The sequence below is a fragment of the Pangasianodon hypophthalmus genome, chromosome 5 (genome assembly GCF_027358585.1).
Source record: "Pangasianodon hypophthalmus isolate fPanHyp1 chromosome 5, fPanHyp1.pri, whole genome shotgun sequence".
Taxonomy (NCBI): domain Eukaryota; kingdom Metazoa; phylum Chordata; class Actinopteri; order Siluriformes; family Pangasiidae; genus Pangasianodon; species Pangasianodon hypophthalmus.
Window position 1 is genome coordinate 14255127 of NC_069714.1, and position 18895 is coordinate 14274021.

Genomic DNA, 18895 nt, shown 5'->3' on the forward strand with positions numbered 1-18895 from the left:
TCAAATACATTTTTCAGAATGAACAGATAATGTACTCTAAATAGATACAATACAGATACAAATAGGAGGTGGACTATTCTTTTTTTTTCACAGGCTAAGTGGAGGATTTTACTTTTACGTGGACAAGTGATAAAATACGATGGTCATGGGACAAAGAAAAACCACAGTCATTAACATGCATGTGAGTTGCTGTGTAATGCATTTAGCATTCATTCATTTATCCTTTGTAACTGCCAAGTCAGGTTTCTGGTGGTTTACATTAGACTACTAGTTTTTATATATTTTCGGGAAATAGATCCAGCTAAATTTGTTAGAAAATATGGTGAAGCAAAAGGAAACGATTTGAAGAACTGTCAGAGCCAGATTTCACACACCATGATGACGGTGCTGGCATTTGTACTTCTGGTTTTTTTCCAGCGTTTTCAAGTGTTTCTGGGGGCAATAAAACAACAACTCATTAAACAGGATGAAAACATCTTTTCATGAATTTGTGGAGAGAACTGGATGATCTAGAGTGGGTTGATCATCATGACTGAATAGAGAGAGGATACAGTGAGACAGCTGTTTGCTGTTATCCCATCCATAAACACAGCACAACCCTGTCTTACCCCACTGCTTTTACAAAGCTCTTAGCTTTACTAAGAGCAAATTATGAGCTTCATTAATGAAATGTAGATTGCAGTATAGTGTTGGCTTGATTGTAGTGTTAATTAGTGCCAGTGTCGGTGGGATTAATGGGGTTACAGTATTTGCATATCCCTGCATTTGCACAGAAATGTGGTCCAAATCAAAATAATCATTCATTGCAGTTTAGACAAGAGAAGATGTATATGTACCTATTAGAAAAAAAAGGGGTAAAGAAGTGTTCTTTGATAGTTAAGGGTTCTTACCTTCCTCTACTGTTTCCATAGAGGGACAAACTGAAGAACCCACAGTGTGCTAGAATTAACACTAATTGCATATGTTATTGTGGTTCTGTGAACCCTGGATAACTGCCAGGGATGGCGAGAATCACTTGTAATGATATATGATGCAGTATTTGCAGCAAATAACTCACACAGTCACTTTTCCTGACACCTTCTTGCTGAGATCTCACAGGGTCAGCACTAGTTCTGAATGACAAGGAGCTCAGGCAGTTATTAACAGATCAGAGGATTGGATGACCTTCGTACATTCTAAATAAGGGCCAATACCGGGCACAACAAGGTACGCACTGGAGGCTTGCCTTCATGGAACGCAACAAGGTCAATTGATTAATTTGCAAAACTGGTTATGACCTTCTAGAAATCCTAGACTCAGCCATATGTACATCAATGCATGCACGGCGAAATTATCACCAGGGTGTGGATTTCTCTGACTCTTTTTTGCTGAAATTATCACTGTTTGGCACCATGCATAGGTTTGTAAAGAGTAGCATTAAGGAACTCCATGTTAGAGATCTAATGTCAGGCTCTGGGGAACTGTGGCAGTTGGAGATGTTTCACCCCTTTCAGAAAGGTCATAAAAATTTTATGGGTCCCCTGAAAGATGCCATGCACTGTGTTATGTTGCGTAGGGGGTGCTATCTAACAGTCCTTGAAGATTTTTTATTATTATTTTTTCAATATACAATATAAAATACAATATAAGGATTTTGGGAATTGGTCAATGCATTTTACAAACCACTTCATGCATGAAAAATTACAAAAGGACACAATTTCACTTACCTTGACCTGAAATGTCTGAAAACATTCACAATTTAACAATGAATTCACCAAGAGCACCTCACTACAAAATGCTATTTGGATTGTTTTTAAATGTTCTTTAATGCTTGAAAGATGTACATGATTTTACTGGTTTAAATTTAATAAATATTACTGAAACATGAATGTTATTCTTTCCATTAGATCTGTAAATCAGCTAGGCATTTATAGAGCAATATAGATGTAAATGAGTAGTAATGATTGTAGTTTGTTAGCCATGACAGTATGAATTTTCTTTTTCCATTGCGTTTATTTCCTATGTTCAGAAGTGCTTTAAATCTAAAATATTAGAACTTCAAAGCTAAATTTTTATGGTAAGAACATTAACAATTTACAATCACTAACACATTTACAGTCACTAGAAAAAGAAAGTACACCCTCCTTCAATTCCATGTTTTAATTTATCAGGGCCTAAAATAACAGTTGTGTGGTCCTCACGAACTTCTATAAACAAACAAATTACCTCATGTGACCAAAAAAAAAAAATTTAAATAAATAAATAAAAATAAAAATGAAAAAATACAACAAACTTCAATAAGTTGTCATTTCTTTCCTCAAAATGTGAACCAACATTCAGAAACCAGGTGGGAAAATATAAGTACACCCTTCCTACTTCCACAATCATTAAGAGAGTGACTAGCAGCTAGGTGTTACTAATGAAATGCAAAAGATTAGTTAATCATCAAGAAATGAGAATACTTCTTTAAAAGCATACATTTTGGCAGTCTGGTGTTCTGGAGCACTCAGGTGTGTGGCTACAACATGCCAAGAAGGAAGGAGCACAGCCATGACCTCAGAGAAGCAATTGTTGCTGCTCAGAAATCTGGGAAGGGTTATATGGCCATCTCCAAACAACTTGAAATTCACCAGTGAGAAGGCTTACAAATGAAGAGCCTTCAAGACAGTTGCCAATCTACCCAGGAGTTGGAGTCCCACCAAATTCAGTCGAAGGTCAGACCATTTAATGCTCAAAGATATAAAGAAAAACCCAAGAGCTACATCATGTGACCTACAGGCCTCTGTAAGCACATTAAATGCTTATGTTCATGGCATCACAATCAGAAAAAGACTGAACAACTGAACAGAATCTACAGACCAAACAGAATCTAGAGAGCTGTACTTTGGGTGTGCTTTATTTTTTCTCATGGCTGTATTATAAACCTCTAGTCTCTCTCATGCTCACACACTAGCAGCAACAGAGATACTGGTGGTCATTTTATTAGGTACATCTGCCATATAGGTCATTTGTTAATCCCCTTACACCACAATCATCAATAGAAAATGACCACCAGAGACCCATCACTGACCAGATATAATCTGGATAATGAATCAATCTCAGTAAAGCAGTCACACTGAGTTAGTAGTGTGTGTGTGTTTGTGTGTGTGTGTGTGTGTGTGTGTGGTACTGGTATGAGTATATCAGGAACATTAGTGTCACTGCTGAGTTTGTCCACCAACCAAAAATAACCAGCCAGCAGTGCTGGTCCTCTGGTCAGAAACAGACATTGATGAAGGCTGGGGAATGATTGACACAAATTGTGGGAAAAATGAAATATAGTCTCTCGCTGTACACCTACAAGATGAAGTAACAAGGCAGTCATGTCTAATAAGGTCAGAACAATGCTACACAGGATACTATGCCCCACACAATACTATGTCATTATCAGTTCTGTGCCAAGACTGGGCCAAGACCCAAATAAGATCTGCTCAGCAGTTGTCCTTTTCACTGATAGACAGGTAGATGTGGACTAACAATCTTTCCATAGCAACAGAGTGAGTATAGTAAATAATTGTGTTTCACCACCCACAGTGCAGCCTCATCTACTACTTTGCCTTCTTCATCACTTATCACGTTGACTTCTCATGGTCTTACATCAAAAAAAAAAAACAAGAACTGTTTCAACTAAACAGCCAGCAGAAATAAAAGTGCTCCTAAAAATGTACAGGGTCATCATAGTCAAGATGATAGATCTGCAGTCAAGATTTTTCTTAGTTGCTTACATTCATAAAAAACTGGTCTGAAATGCAGCAAAATATGTATCTGTGAATTCTGACAACAAATGATATTTTATTACCTGCACTGATATGGGGAGTGACAAACAGCAGTTTTCTTCTTCTTCTCTTCTTCTTAATATTATTTTTGTTTTCTAACATTGCTGCATGACGATCTTGTGATTATTTCTAAACTATCTAAAATTAACTATTTTGTTACTGTACTGTAATTCTATTTTATGGCTCAGCAATTTAACAGTACTTACATGAATTACAACTAAAAGAAACTAGCTGATGTTGACCGCTTCTCATTTCATATGATTAATCTCAACTTTAACATTCAGCTTCACATTGACAATGGTCATTTTTTTTTGTCATAATGGTAACTGCATGGTTTCACATTGTCAGTTCAGGAGCATGGCCCATTCTGACTGGTGTCAAATATCATGTACATTAAAAATAAAATGTGGAAACTAACAAAAAGTCTGATTTGGGCAGTAAATTAGAATACTTAGGATTATAATCCAAACATAGCCATAAGGCTTACTACAATGTTGTCTTCTGAATGTTCTGGCAAGCTACCTATGTACATTTATCTGATGATTAAGGTTAAATGATCATAACAGGTTGCCATAACAGGCTTACCCAGTGGTACAGTGCCATATGGAACACATACTGTATTGTTATAATAATTTTTGTGGTTATAATACATTTCACAGCACTTCATTTTCTCAAACCACCATCCAGTTTCTCTAAAATGTTATGGCAATGTTATTCTTATTTTGTTAAAAAAAAAAAAAGTAGATTATATTTAACACTTTTGAGAGCTTAAATATGACATTTGCAGCTATAAGTGCTTCAGCTACATTTATTTTATTTAATTATGTTATTTTGACAGTCATTATCTTCAATCTGAATTCATGACCCACTTACCCAGCTCTACAAAATGAAAATAGATAGAAAAATTAGTAAGTACATTAATCACGTCATAGAAATGTCTAACCTTTTAGATACAACATTTAGCAAAAAGCAGATGACTGCTTCATTGTGTGGAGTTGCCAAGAATTATAATAAATTAAAATGCACATAGAGTCCCACAAAAAAACTACATGATTTTTTTTAATACAGTTCCAAAAGCAATTATGAATAAGGTAAGGTGAGGCTACACACACATAACAACACTATAAAAATACTACATAGCCAACTAACCCTCATATATTTACCTCTACATTTCCTTAACATTGTAAAAATTATACTACTTCAGTTTAGACACACATTCTGTATCTCCAGAAACTATAACTAGCTACAACTTTAGTAATGTTACTGAAAAATCCAGCTTATTCTGACCAGCTGCTAGCCACCTAAACACACGTCAAGCTGCTGGTAACCATAGATGCCAGCTGGTAAATGGTGGTATGAAGAAAGTTTCTGAATCAGTGCTACTAATGCTACATCATAGACAAATATTTATTCCTTATAATCTTAGTCAAGTAATAAGGAAGCTAAAAAATAATTTAGCAGCTGGCAAAGATGGTCTGCCTGCTTGACCAGCTCAGCCTGTGTTTTGGCAGCTGACAAGACCAAGCTGAATTATTTAGCAGAGAAATCAAATCATTCAACAACAGAAATAAGTAGCAGCAAACATTTCCAAACTACATACTGTGTAACTGTATTAGCTATACAACTAATATGCTTAACATAAACTAACCAGCTAACATTAGCTGTAATATGCACAAATATAACCTCACACACTAGACAGCTAGCACTATGCATTAACATTTTCTTGAGCCTAACAGTAGCTAACATCAGCTAATTTAAGTTTATAAGCATTACCTTACTAGCTATTATTGCTTTAATTTGCTAATGGGAGTAGCTACTGTTTTGCTGGCATGATTCGTCAGCTTTAAGTTAACATTAGCTATATGTTCTAAGCCAGATAACTTTTAACAATGGCCTGCTTGCAGTCAATGTCATCTTACCACAACGTTTGTACAGTTGGCTTGCTGTTTCATTGTGGTGATTAGTGATGTTATGCCCCCTGGGAGTTAAATAGGAGGAAGGGTTTCATAGAAGCTATTATAGATAACGGCAAAGATTACCTCCTCATACACTCTAAAAAATAATTATTTGAAAATTTTTTTTAATATCAATTTACATGGACATAATCACAACTGTGCTATTGTCAGACTTATGTCAAACTTATGGCAGATAAACTAGATTATGTACTATCGTGACCCTCCCTCCCCCCAAATCTTTTCCCGATTTTGTAGTGTTACATTCTGGAACTGAATAATTAGGATTGGTTTCATGTTTTAAGATTTTGTTTACATGATATGTATAAGATTTCAAGGGGCAAAATATTTTTCTGTGGCACAAAGGTTAATTAAACAATAAATTAATCAGTACTTGGTAGAACCACCTTTGGCTGCAATTACAGCTGTGAAGTCGTGCGAAATATGAATATGTGGAATATCAGGTTTGCACATATGGATCCTGACATTTTTGCACATTCTTCTTGGCAAATGTATTCAAGCTCAACCTTACCTAATTTCCCGTTCCCTGCTGATGAAAGGCATCCCCACAACACAATGCCACTCCCACCAGGCTTCACTGTGGGAAAGGTGTTTTTAGGTTTCCATCAAATGTATCACTTTATGCCAAGGCCAAAGAGTTCCATTTTGGTTTCATCAGACCAGAGAACCTTTTTCCAGGTTTGATGAGTCTGCAGCATGTCTTTTGGCAAACTCCATGCAGAATTTCATGGGTTTTTTTTTTCAGTAATGGCTTTTTTCTCATCACTCTTCCATAAGACCTAGCTTGCCATGACCTATGAACAGCTTGTCCCAACTGAGATGTGATTTCTCCAACTCCAACTCAGAATTACCATTGGCCACCTGGTTGCTTCTCTGATTAATGCCCTTCTTACCGGGTCACTGACTTTTGGTAGAAGGCCTCATCTGTTGTCTTTGGTGGACAGTCGTGGTTGTGCCATATTCTTTCCATGTTTTAATAATGGGTTTTATGGTGCTTGGAATGTTCAGAGTTTGGGATATTTTTTAATGAGCAAAGGCCTGATTGATAACTTTCCAGAACTCTCCTTGTTTTGTGTGGTCTTGTTTTGATAGCTCTTGGTCTTTATAATGCTGTTTGTTTAGGTATGTTCTCTAACAGCCTCTGGAAGAGGAATCAGGAACAAGCATATTTATATTGAAATCACATTGCACTTTAATTGCACAGAGGTAGACTCCATTCAAATAATTATGTGACTTCTGATGGTAACTGGTTGCACCATAACTACAATATTAACAACTTACCAATAATTATAACAAATAATTAAAACAAAATTCTATCATTATTCAACTATATCAGAAATGTGACAAACTAATTTTTACTAAAGTACTTAATATCTGTGACCTGCCTAAGTTCTGAAGGTTTTATGAGGAAAGTGATTTTTTTTTTTTTTTTTTGTAAATTAGCAACCACTGATATTTGACTGGTATCAAGACCAAAATCTTTTCCCTAAAAAAATCTTTTAATCATTTGAAATATTTATTAGGGCTGGTGTTGGAAGGCATTTGTGAAGCTTGACTGCATCATGAACAGCTAAGTACCAGAATATTTGTCCCCAAAACTGGGTCCAGGAGGTTAACACTTGGATGTAGATAGAGCCAACACAGAAATGGTTGAAGGGACACAAAATCATTGTTTTACAGTAACTGACACAATCTTCAAATTTTAACCTGTGGTCTGAATTGACCACAAATATATAGAAAGCATATAGAAAGTCTACATTCTTGTTAGACAGTAAAGTAAAAGGCTCAGTGCTAATATTGTTTACAGGGGAGGCTATACCAAATATTAAAATTGTAAGGATGCTAATAATTTTGAAACTAGTGTTAGAAAAAACAATAATAGCACTGCAAAAATGCATTCTTTTTATGTATACATAATAATAATTCTGGAGTACAATGTACAATATATACACATTAATCAATAGTTCTGGTGTAACAGTTATCTAAAAGTAGTGCATACGACTATTGTTTTAGCTCTTGTATATATTGAGCCTTTCTAGTTATGCCATACTGCATGTGGTATATAAAACCAGATCTGTGTGACTGTGATTTGAGCCTGGCTGGTTGCACACAGAGCTCCTCTCTCTTTCATATGCAAACAGTCAGGCTGAAGAATCTACTACTCTGAAATCACAGAGAAATGTGTATGTATGCAACAAATTACAATCAGCCTCAAATACCGCACTGCTGACACAGAGAGAGAGCGAGAGAGAGAGAGTGAGTGGGAGAGAGAGATTGAAAGAGTTTCATAGAGAGATTTATTTAAATAACCAATCATATATTAATAAGAGATGTACCAATAAAATATGCATGCCTTAGCCCTGTAAAAGGCAATCTGACTTGTGTTCCTGCAGGTTACGGTTTATATTTAATATTGAATAAATGTCTGCATCAATATTATATATGATATTCTTCTCACTGCTGCTGTAGATGCTGAGTTAGCTTATGGATATCCCTTCAGGAATTTCTATCAGTCTTCCTGACTCAAACCTTTTTCCCCTGTAGCATGCAGTGACCTTCACAACATTCTGACAGTCATTAAGCACAAATCAGCAGAAGTGATTAACCTTTTGCACTTTCCAAACAGAGAAAGAAGCTGCAGACTGTTTGTGCAACGTTCGTATAAGGTTGAGCATGTGCATGTCTGGGTGTGTGATAGTGGTATGAGTTTGAATAATTCAGAGCAATCCTAAATACCTGAAATGTAAAAATATGGGAAAATGGAAAAGACATTATTTAGCACAGAACATTCTCTTACACAGATGCATGACAAACACCACAGAGATTATGCTATCTTTCAACAGAGATCAGAAGGCAACTGAGGTGATACAATCTCGACACACAGGCAGCTCATTGAAATTAAGTCTCCAATTGAAGATAAAGTGGCAGAGAACAGAACAGAACATGAAAATACACTGGTGAAGCATCGTCATTAACCTTTATGGCACATTGTATTGCTGTTGTCTTCCCACAAAGAGACCTCATTTGCTCACTGTGTTTTCAAAAGTGTTTTGAGTTGCAGCTAGACATGCATGCATGTGTGTTGTCATGGGCCATAGTCGAGTTGAGTTGACTGTGCACAGTGAGAATTAAATAGTGAAATTGCATACATTTGGTATTCAAACCTCAGACATAACTTCAGACTTTCACACAACTACTGAGGAAAATGTAAGTCGATACTTATGTCTAAGTTTTGGATACAGAAATGTGCAATTTCAGCATTAATTCTGCATTAGGAGCAAAAACAGTGGAATAACTTTGCAAGTTATGTGCAGTATCATCTCGAGCGAGGAGCAGTATTAATTTTTGTGCTACTCTCTGACAGTTTGTGGTAACCACAATATAATTATAATTTCATGACCTTAATTTAATATTTCATGGCCACATTAAATTGAGCATGCATTTAGCTACTGGTGCATAATATTAAAAATAATGTAATGTTTTCATGACCTATCCAGCCACTTGCAGCTACATGCTACACTAATTGCAGTGTTTTTCACCTTTGTTTAAGCTTCACACTCTGTACTTCTAGTTTATTGTGCAAAAAAAAAGGGCAGACTGGATCAAGTGCTATTTTACAGGTCATGGAATATGGGACTCTTGATCTCATCATCATCATCTCACCCCAGCCACTGGGGGTGCACAGGCTAGTCTAGTCCCAAGGCTAGGTTAGTCCCAAGCCCGGATAAATGGGGAGGGTTGCATCAGGAAGGGCATCCAGCATAAAACTTGTGCCAAATCAATATGTGGACAGTGGAAGGTGATCTGCTGTGGCGACCCCTAATGGTAGCAGCTGAAAGAACAACAACAACAACATTGGCAGTAAAGCCTACTAGATCCCTATTATTATTTACTTGAATGCTTACTATATTCCTTATCTATTTACCTGAATTCAATTTGTCTCTTGCTTTAATGTTACCTCATATTACAGTCAAAGGAGGAAAAACACAATGTGCTCCTTCAGTCTGCATTTCTATTCCTATCTTTTCAGGGCTTAAGGACAGTGGTCTAGACGCTACTGAAAAACCCTGTCTCAGAAACCACTACTCAAGAATAAACTTGCAGGCAGAGTATTAGCCTTAAAGCTACATGCAGATAATTTTAATAATCTGAATGGGATTCACAGAAAATCAACTCTAGCAACTGTGTAAGCTTACTGAATATACATAACTTTCCCAGCATAAATATTGATGTAACTTTTGAACTTACGTCACAGTTGTAATTCACTAACTTGTAATATGGGCCTGTGAATGTAAGCTGAAGACATGTATTATTCCAGATAATAATTTATGGCTGGGAGAATGTTTTCAGAACATTAAGGTTCTAGGAATGTTTTGTTCTGTCAATTGTTCTGGGTGTTCTCAGAAAGTTTTTGCATAACATTTGTAAACAACATTTTAGTTTTTAACATTTTAATGAGGTTTATTACCGTGAATTTTTTATTTATTTATTTGTTCTGACTGCATTGCATTTTGTGTGTGTGTGTGTATACTATATACATATTTGTGATGTTTTTGTGCATGTATTATTTGACTTACACCATCCGCAACATGGCATCTGTAGAAGGTCTGTGGGGAAATCACAGCTCCCCACTTAAAACACAGATTTTTCTTGGGCATGTCATGGGAATATCCAGCCCCTTATCTGCTCTTAGGAGTGGGAGATCGAGGCAAAGCTTGAGACTGGCTGGCTGCCTTTGAAGTCAGCTGGATCTGCCAAGGTATAGCTGAAGATCAGTTTATTTTGGGGAGTAGAGATGCCTCTTTAAAAATCCATGAGGAGAGCATCTCAGAGAAAATGGGCCAAGATGGAAGCATGAAAAGTGAGCTGTTAATAATATAACTGCTTTAAATATAGATGTCATCAATTTTTATTCAAGGGCAGAGGCCTCAGTGGAATGCTGGGAGAGTTTTGAGAGATCCAGCTAGTGTAAGTGTATAATAGGATGGGGAATTAAGGCCATACTGGAGCAGTGTGCCTTTCTTATCCTGTCACCATGTTACACTGGATATCTGTAAACTGGTATATTTTGAATGTTGGCTCCTTCAAGACCATTGAGAAATTATTTATTTCCTAGTAGCTATGCTTCATAACAACATAACAAATCAAAAAATGTAAGATCTTTCTCCTTTCTAATTGGCTAACAAGTGAATAAGTGAGTTAATAATTAAGCAGTTTGGTTGACATTAAAACTCCCAATCTACCACTTCTCAAATTGAAATTACCAAGAATATGCACTACTACTTTGGCCCTGGTAAGTACTTTTCCAGAGTTTTGCATATCAAGAATTTTGTACAAACTTGTGTTGAATTAGTGTAAGTCAAGGCTAATCTTCAGAACCCTTTAACAGAATGCATATTCAACAAATGCATTAATTTAATATGCTTTTTTTAAATAATCAGTCTCTCCTGGCTGTGATTGAAATATGCTAAATTCCCTTTTTATATTTGTCATTCCTTGTTCATCATCATTCATGTTCATCTTTCAGCCTACAAGTAAACCTCCATGTGTCCTCTCGCAAAACTCCTTAAAACTATGAGGAAAGAATAAATTCTTCTGATATCAGCTACATTATTCATTGCAATGATATCAAAAAGGTCACTGGAAAGCATTTACAAAGTTTTGTCTAAAAATGAAAAAGTCTAAAAGTTCAGAATGATTACAGTTACTGACATCTGTTTGACGTGTATTCAATGTTTAAACAAGGTCACGGTGTGAAAAGGAACAAAATTGGTTTAATATACACTGCTCTGATTTATGCTTGCAGTTGGGTTAGAAGTTACTCTTGCTGTATAACATAGTGCTGTATCACAGCCATGCAGATATTCAGTATAACAGTAAGATTGCGAGTGCGATACTGCTTTTATACAACAGTTTTATAAATAAGAAGCAAGTAACTGATATTTCAAACACAATATGGCCAAATAATTTTATTATTTTTGCTCCGCTAGTGGAAATAGATCATGAAGAAGCCACACTCACTGGTAGCTGGCTAGTATGTATGTGGTATGTACATTCCCGTTAAAGGTACAGCCAACGAAACTGGCTTCCCTTCTTCCTTTTCATTCATCTGACAAGCTTTCATATTGTAAGTCAGAATTTATATTCATGAAAAATGAATTGTTTGTATTGTCTACTGATGATGTCGCTAAGACTACTGGAATAACGGTTTCAGAAGGACTGTTGATAGAATTGGAATTTTACAACCCAAGAGAAGTGATACAAAACAGTGAAACGTCCTATTAACACCAGGAGACTGCAGCTGCTGATGGCTTTAAACAGCACCATTACCCAAATAAGTAAGTAAGTAAGTAAGTAGGTAAGTAAGTAAGTAAATAAGTAAATAAATAAATAAATGGACTTCTGAATTCATAGTTGCCTCATTTTCATTTAAATGTCATACAGTTTTCAAAGGCAATGATCTCTAAGTGAAAGTAAAACCATCAGTTTAGATATTTAGATAAAACAAATCCAATGTAATTTGTACCCTGGTCATTCAGTAATGCTGAGGACTACTGATATGAGTCACAGGGATATAATTAGCTCAAATTCAGTGTTGCATAAAGAAATGAAACCCATGCAAAAGACCATTACAGTTTTTTTAGGAATTTCAAAGGAACTGTGGATAATGTGATTTTATTTCCAAGGTCTATTTGTAGAAGAAAATTAAAGATCTGTTTCTCTAGCTAATTAGGCCTCAAAATGAGAGAGCTGTTTTAGGTACTGTATTGTCGTATAAAGAGGAACAGGAGACTTAGAGGTTTACAGAGCAAAAATTACACTGCAGATCATTTTCATTTGTGCTAGTTAGATCCCTGTAGTTAGCTGACATTTCTTCATTTTAAACCCAAACCCTAATCCAAGAACACAAACAGATTAAAAACATATAAAACAGAGATTTTCAAACAAACAGAGATCCATTATTGTGATTGCAGAACAGATTTATTTTCTGATTATTACAATATTATTTTTTAGTAGGGTGACTAGATATTTTTATGGCCCACAGATTACAAATTAACCCAAAAGACTAAAAAAAAAGTTGCATCACATACTAGTTTTAATATAATTGCAGTTAGCTTAGCGTTGACATTATTTATGCTAGCTTGTAAGTTCACAGGCATTTAACTAGGAATTGAACAACCTTCTTCAAAAACATATTAATGTGCCTGGCATAAATTTAAAACCTGTTCGATTTAAGGGACCAGTCAATTAGGCTTACAACTATAACTACAACCCTGCACTAAAGGTTTTAATTAATTTTCTATAACAGGAGCTCTGACAGGAACGCCAGCTGTAATTCAGTTCACAGGCTTCTATTTATGCAATCGTTCTAATATGTTAAAAATTTCTATAGTAACAGTTCATTCACAGGGACTTGTATGATGGATGCTCAACATAATATAAGCCTAATAATAAAATGACTTTTAAAATTGTGTTGTTGTTTCACAAAGAAATACACATAATTATTGATGAAGCTGATGGTGAAGCTTTGTGTAAGGAGATGATTTTTTTTTACAGTTGTGAAAGGAATCTCAGGTGTCAGTGCTTTGTAACAGGCTGTACATTTTCCACCATGGGAGAGTCTTCAGGACAGAGGATGTTGCAACTTTGCAGTTTCTCAGTAACATGTCATGCTGTATGCGTTTTGTCTTTTTAACTTCAGGTGAGAGAGAAAAAAGAAGTTGGTAATGTAAGAACTATTTATAGCTGCTATAATGTGTAAGTAATTACAGGAACTAACTGAACTAACTTTATCTTTATCAGCTGCTTTAATTGGTCTCCTAGTCTGTCCAACTGCCAGTATCCACCTTTAGTCATGGTTTATGATGTGGAGTCCTACTTGTGCTATGGTTCATAATGAAGTGATAACAGCACAATGCAATTGATGTATTATTATTATTATTATTATTATTATTATTATTATTGTTGTTGTTGTTGTTGTTGCTGTTGTTGTTTAAAACAATGAAAAACAAGACTTTTATATACACTTTATGGCATTTGGACACCTGACCATTATACCCATATGTGCTTTTTGAAAATCTCATTCCAGATTTAGTCCCCCATTGATGTTATAATAACCTCCACTCTTCTGGGAAGCCTTTCCACTTGATTTTGGAGCGTGACTGTGGGGATTTGTCCATTCAGCCACAGGAAGATTAGAGAGGCCAGGCACTGATGTCAGGCAAGGTGGCCTGGTGCACATTTCATCCCAAAGGTGTTCAGTGGGGATGAGGTCAGGGCTCTGTGCAGGCCACTCAAGTTCTCTCACACCAAACTTGGCAAACCATGTCTTTATGGATCTCACGTTGTGAATAGGTGCATTGTCATGCTGGAACAGGTTTTGGCCCTTTAGTTCCAGTAAAGGGAAATCATAATGCTACAGTATATAAAGACAATCTATCCGATAGTGTGCTTGCAATCTAGTGGTAATTGTTTTCTGAAGGCCCACATATGGGTGTGATGATCAGGTGTCGACATACTTTTGTCCATATAGTGTATTTCTGTTTTAATTATGTCATTATACAAATTACAACTAGTAACCTTCCAGTATTCCTTGTCAGATTTGGATCAAACCAGGAACCGTGGAGCTGTGAAGGGGCAAGGATGCGCTCTTTACCACCAAAAAATTGGTGTGATAACTTTGGCTTGTCCCATGTCTCACAGATATCCTCAATCTGTTCCTCTCATGCTACAAACTCATCTCTGCTGCTGCTAAGTCCTCTCTACTGGTCAAGGAAGGGTCTGGGATTTTTATAATAGTGCCAATCTCTTCATCTTCTTTCCATGTGTCCATGTGTCCCCTCTAAACACGAGCTACCATTTTAAACCTGTCAGCATAGTCTGTATCTCATGCTGGAAGCCCTTCATTATAACTTCTCACAACTTCTCACAGCTCTGTCACAGCCTACATCACTGGCCTTGTCCATTCCTCACTTTTGCTCAACAATGCCACAGTCAGTCAGACTGCTTCTCTTATCATAGTGTCATTGCATGTGCCTGGTATCTCGTTAGCTGTTTGTCTTATTTTTGACATTTGTTTGTCTTACATCTGATATTTTTGACACTCTGGGCCTCAGTACTGTATACTTGCTAATGATGGATAATAACACTTATCCTTGGTCTTATTCCTTCCCATGGCATTTCCTCTCTCTCCTTTTGAGTGATACTGAGATACTGAGGTTGAATCAATCTCAAAGCATTAGACATATCTCTTTGCATTGAGCCTTCATTCATCATGAAGTCAGTCCCTTCACTTCATGATCCCATCTTTCTGGATGACACTTGCAGCATGGAACTTCCCTTTTGACTCCTCTATTCTCCATTACTTTTTATCAGGATGTTGTGTCAGTCCTAAAGACCTGCAGTTCTTCACACATGCTGATCCATCTATTGGTTTCAGTGTCTTCTATAATGGTTCACTGGTTTGCCACCTCTGGTCTGTTAAATTCACTCTTGTGTCCTCTGTAGTGCTGTAGAAGCCATGAATGCACTGGCACTTCCACTCAATAGGTGTAAAGATCAATTCTCTGTGACTCTCACACCTTACTACTGAACCTTTAGGAACTAGTTCAAAGTAGAAATCACCCAGAACTCCAGCTTGTTTGCTTCTATTTCTCCCCACTTAAGCTACAATCACTAATTAGAAGCTCTTGCAAAGTCTCTATTGAATGCCTGACTGCAAGTATGTATGTTTACATTGCTGATGGTTAATGGTTAAGACCTTTTCAATAAATTAGAGTGTGTTCAGTCAATAAACATACCAACAGATGCATTACATCAACAGCACTATATGATATAGTTTCCAAAAATGTATTCTGCGTAAATGGAGAAACTCTTTTTAATCTTTCTCAACACATGCAGCCTAATCTCTTGTTTTCATCAGTGATCTGGAGCTGTTAAAGTATCCATCTATGTAAGCCTTGTGATCTCTGTCAAAAATGGTTATGGAATTGCGAAAAGCAAATTTCTGTACATCTGCCAAATGCACCATTACAGAAATATTCTTGTCCATAAATGAAATAATATAACGAACAGCTTTTGATCTTAAACAACAGCATTAAGTGGAAGTTATGGCATTCCATTGCTTTTAAAGGTGCCACTTTAAACTCAGATCCCATAACTCTCACTGTCAGTGGAGACTGTGACTTTCCACAGCTCCTGTCACCCTGAACCAAGACATCTGATGTCACTGTTTGGGTGCCTTGGTAATATATTACTCAGTGTAACTATGGTAATGCAGGCACTGAACCATTTCTAAATCAGAGTCCTTAGTGACATTGGCAATGTCAACAGCACAGATGAATGGTTCAATCAGAACTTATCAAACTCTACTAATGGCTCCAGTCTTGGAAAATCTTAGGAGTGGGGGAGAATTTAAATAAGAACACAATATGTTTAAGGTAGAATTAACTGCCTTGGATTGAACATGAATTTAGACTTAGAATGACAACTAAAAAGAAAGATTAAAATACAATTGCATCTGACACTTTTGCTTAGTATTCATATTGAAAAAAAAAGTTCAGGAGAAATTGGAGTAATTGCAAATTTCCAGAGCTTATTCCTAGACTAGAGTGTGTCAGTGCACACCTCAATACACTCTGCTGCCCAAAGTCTCAGAACTAGATGCCAAATGGAGAATCAATAATAATGTTCTCAATTACAGGAACACTCAAGGCTCACCTAGTAGTCAGATGAGCTTTTTCTGCCAAAAAGGACAGGTAAAGCAAGGAAGGAAAGGGGAGGCAGAGACTCAGTAAGTGTGTGTGTGTGTGTGTGAGAGAGAGAGAGAGAGAGAGAGCAAATTCATTCAGCATCTCAGCATTTCATATCAAATATAAACTTAAAAATGAATTAAAGGATGGAATTAATGAAAATGAAAACATGCATGGAAACAACTAGATCTACTAGGCCAAAAAGATGGAAAGCTAACGAAAGAAGATTAAACCAGAGACAGACAGACAGACATATAGACAGACAGCAGACACACACACACACACACACACGGAGTGAACAAGATCAGACTTAGAAAAGGAGTGGGTTGCATAACAGTCTATCATCTCTGTCCACTTCACCAGGCTGCAATTTGATTCATCACATGGAAACTATAATTCAGTATCAGTACAAGGTGAACCACTTTGAACCATGCAAATGACAGCTTGTCACTCAGTAGGGTAATGTTCTAGAAGGCTAGGGTTCTGCTCATGAGTAGATAATGTAGGATAGGCTTTTTCCTGATATACCAAGTCAATCTCTCTTTAGTGCCATAAAATACAGAAATAAAGCAGTTTTATTAAATTATGTACTGCTTTGTTTAAAAGGTCGTTGGTCAGATGGAAGCCTAAACGGGCAGATACAAGTCTAGAGTTTAATGGTTCTTAGTCTTAGCTTTAGTTTTTTGAATGAAGGAAAGAAAAAGTAAGCCCATGGATACTTAAATCAGTTGGAATAAAGGAGGAAAATGTGTTTTAGATTGTAGTTCAGCAATCAACACTTGGAGAGTAGAAGAGATGCAGATGTAATCTACAGTGTGCGGGAAGATACATGCATATGTTTTTATATCTTCTTGGGGACTAAATGTTCCCACAAGGAGATGAATATCTGACAGTTTTGATCTCATGCGAACATTTGGCTGAGCCCTACAAGAAAAACTGCTTCTTTTTAGAGCTTAGTAGAAAACTAACAAAGCCAACTGGTGTACTTAAGCTTAAAGTTAGGGGTAGATTTTGGTGTATACACAGCATTAAACAGCTGCATTAATAATTATGTCAGTGGAAGCTCCTCACAAGGACAGTAAGACAAACACATACCGTACATTCATACAGTATACACTTCAACATGGGTATACTGTAGTCACTGGATGAAATATTAAGTTTTGAATCTGCCATAATCAGTACTAATTTAATGTGTTTATGATCATTCTATTGTCTACTTCATGGCTTTTCCACTCTAAATCAGTCGGTTGAAATGATTTTCAAATGATTATGCCACTCCTTCTATTTTCTACCCTTTCATCATCTCTTTATCCTTGTTTCTATTGTCTCACCCTCTGTACATTTTTTGAGCAACCCCTCCCCTTTATTGAAAATGAGATTCTGTGAGCATTGTGTTTGTAACAAAAGGCAAGTGGCTGCTTAATAATGTAGGTGGTGACCTGCGTGTTATTGGAAACACAATGATTGGATATTACAGCTAGTGGAGAAAATGTCAGGATCTAGACTTTCTCAGTGAGGTGTGTGACCTCAGTTATTAGCAACAGCTGCACAAAATGACACAAATGTCACAGGCTAGAGAACCGGAGTCTAAAGGGCTAGTGGAGAATTGATAAAGAGGAGGGAAGAGGTGGTAGTGACACTAACAGATGCATCAGATTTCACCTATGGTAATGGGAGGTCATTGACGAATGGCAGCAGGAGGAAGCCATTGTGCATTGACATTTTTCCAGTTGACCTGCTGCATAGGAATAACTGGCCAACTGGATGCTGTCACCATGGAAATATAGTACAGACAGTTTAACTGAAAAGTACACTCATGCACATCAGTAATCTACACTATACTGTAATTACCTACTCATGTTTCCCTTCTAAATATATTTGTTTGGTATAATATGTAACACAGTAACAGTGTTATTATTGTTTTATATGCATAACTGAAAAGGTGTATTACAATGGCCATTTACATCCAAACACTATTAGGATGGTCCACTGTAGACACTCTACAAACAATCAGCAAGCCATACTGTCAACTACTTTTAAACAATATGTCGAACCCTGGTGCATTTGCTGCTTTTGTGTGATTCATCTAGGGAGAGAATACAGCAATTACACTCAGGTGCGAAGCAGAACAACTGGGCCGAGACCATCTCAGCAAGGTGGTCTCGGTCCAGTTCCAGTTGAACTCTAGTGAGGTTGAATCACAGAGAGAAAGCAGTTCGACACTGAATCAACCCAAAAGCGTGAAGTGAACCAAACATGCATGTATTTTTTTTAGTTTAATACAATATTTAGTGCTGAATCCCTGTATCCCAGTGTGTTTCATCTGGAGGAGAAAAAGTCTGTCATTATAGGGAGGGTAAGTCAATATCAGCTAACT